Source organism: Dendrobium catenatum, unplaced genomic scaffold (assembly GCF_001605985.2).
Source record: "Dendrobium catenatum unplaced genomic scaffold, ASM160598v2 fragScaff_scaffold_402, whole genome shotgun sequence".
Classification (NCBI taxonomy): Eukaryota; Viridiplantae; Streptophyta; class Magnoliopsida; order Asparagales; family Orchidaceae; genus Dendrobium; species Dendrobium catenatum.
Window position 1 is genome coordinate 124,908 of NW_021318864.1, and position 2,592 is coordinate 127,499.

Genomic DNA, 2,592 nt, shown 5'->3' on the forward strand with positions numbered 1-2,592 from the left:
TTTTTTTTTATTTTATTTCCTTATTTTTTTTTATAAGAAAAAGAAATGCAATACAAAATAAAAAATATGTAGTATGAAATTGAAAAAGAAAATGCATTCTATTTAAACATCAGGAAACATAAGAGCATACTACAACACTTCTCCCCCTTTTGATAGCACTAAAAAGAGGAGCAAACAAAAAAAAAATACAACACAGATACACTTCAAAGGGAAGGATCCTGATCACTTGGAGGTGGAAGGTGGGCTTGGTTGGAAGTAGTGAAGGATTGTGACAAATTGGTGATCAATCGTGGTGAAGCATTCCCCAAACCATTGCATGTCAGCCTCATGTTACTGATGTTTCTCTTGTATGTATGTATCGAGACGAGTCTGAAGTTGGTCGAAGAGTTCGACCAAATCATCATGAGGATGAGCTGGTGTAGGTGCTCGGGGTGCTCCATGTCGTCGTGGTCAAGCTTGAGCTGCTGTTGGGGCATCTTCTCCTTCTTCTTCATCAAAGACGGGTTCTTCAGGCTCTTGTCCCCGATGGAAAGGAATACAGAAAGAGGCATCTGTATAAAATATTGGAAGATTATCGTGTTCACCATGATAGATTAATTGGTATTTATTTTGAAGGATGTATCCTATAAGGTGACCAAGAGCTAGATTTTATTTTCGACGAGTAGTAGGGAGGCGAATGAAAGTCATATGATGAATGTAGTCAATAATCATATCTGCCTCATCAAATTTGGTGTTGTACATGATAATATAGGTAGCGACAGATAAAGTCGGGGTCATGTTAATCCGGTCTCCAACTTTGGGTATTATAGAGGTTCTAAGGACATGTTGAATAATTATGGCATTTGGATGAGTGATTAGATGAGTGGTTGGTGTTGAAAGAAGGCGACATTACTAAGGACACAATTAACATCACTCCAGTCAAATTCATTTGTGAGAAAGGAATGAACCCTAGGCCCTTCATTAGATAACCCAATGTATTGGGCGATGTTAGCTTTGGTAATTTCGATATTTTGGCGAAAAAAAAAGAGTGGAAATTTAGGTTGTCGATGGTATAGGTTAGATTTGCTAGAAATTCCAAAAGAAGTTTAGAGTTGTAGGGGAAGGCCAGGGTGAGGAGGAACTAGAAGGTGGTGGAAGCAAAGAGGTTTAGTACCTCGAAATTCAGAGCAACCTGATTGAACATTTTGGATGGCATAATCTTGCAAGATTTATACCTGTGAGCAGCCTGATTGAGCATTTTCAGCACTTAGAAAGCAAGAGCTGTGATGGTTAGAGGAAGATGAGCTTCCAGCTACCAAATGACTCCTCTTGCTAGAACTAGACATCGTGGAGAGGCTGAGTAAAAGGTGAGAAGGAAATGGTATGAGTGAAGTGAGCTGCAAGTGAAGCAAATTTATAGAATTTTTTTTCAACATCATACAATATGATCGTCTATCGTAGTGTACGATATGGTAATAAATGATCTGATGGGTCATTTTGGGAAAAGGTGGTCAACTCGTACAGTACAATGTGTATCGTACGGTACGGTCAGAAGGATTTCGATCTTCCTGAGGGTCGTCGGTATGACTTTTGACAAAAAGTTTCGTACTGTACAATAGGTGTATCATATAGTATGAACAACAATTATATCATACCAGACACCTTTAACTCGTTCTCATCCGTTTTGCTGAGGTGGATCACACGGTACAAAGTGGAGGTATCGTATAGTACGAAAACCAATAAATATCATACCAAACAGAGTTAATTCATCCCAATTCGTGCTGATGTGGATCGTATAGTATGAAGAGGAGATATTGTACCATACGATGATCAATAATGTCATACCAAACGGCTTCAATGATAGCCAGTTGTATCTTACAGTATGATGTATATCATACAATACGATCAACAGAGGCAAAATTTGCCTATGGGTTGTATTTGTGAAGATTTAGATATATCATATAGTACGAAGAATGATCGTACAATACGATAATAAAATGTCAATTTCGGTGGTTTTGTGTAGTGAGTGTGTGATGATCAGGAACAACCTTAGAAGAATTTTTTTTTAATTTTTTTTAATGTTTTTGTGTGTATTTTTTTCTATTTTTATTTTATGCATTAATGTCTATGACACCTAGTCTAGTCCTCAAGGCACTAAAGGTGTCGAACACTAGTGGTTTTATGAATATGTCAGCCAATTGATCTCCTATGGCGATGTGATGCAATTCTATATCTCCCTTAGCAACGTGATCTCTTATGAAATGGTGTATAATGTCTATGTGTTTCATTCAAGAGTGTTGAATTGGGTCTTAGAGATGCAAATTGCGCTTGTGTTGTCACACATGATTGAGATGATTCCTACAGGTAGGCCAAGATCAAGAATTTATTATTTTAACCATAGTACTTGTGTAACGCAACTTCCTACTACAATATGTTCTGCCTCGGCCGTGGAAAGGGCTACTAAATTTTGCTTCCTACTGGACCAAGAAACTAATGATTGTCCTATGAATTGGCAGGTACCAGAGGTGTTTTTTCTATCCTACATCCTACAAAACCAGAATCTGAGTACCCTAAGAATTTAAAGGAAGTGTTGTGCCTAGGATACCAAATTCC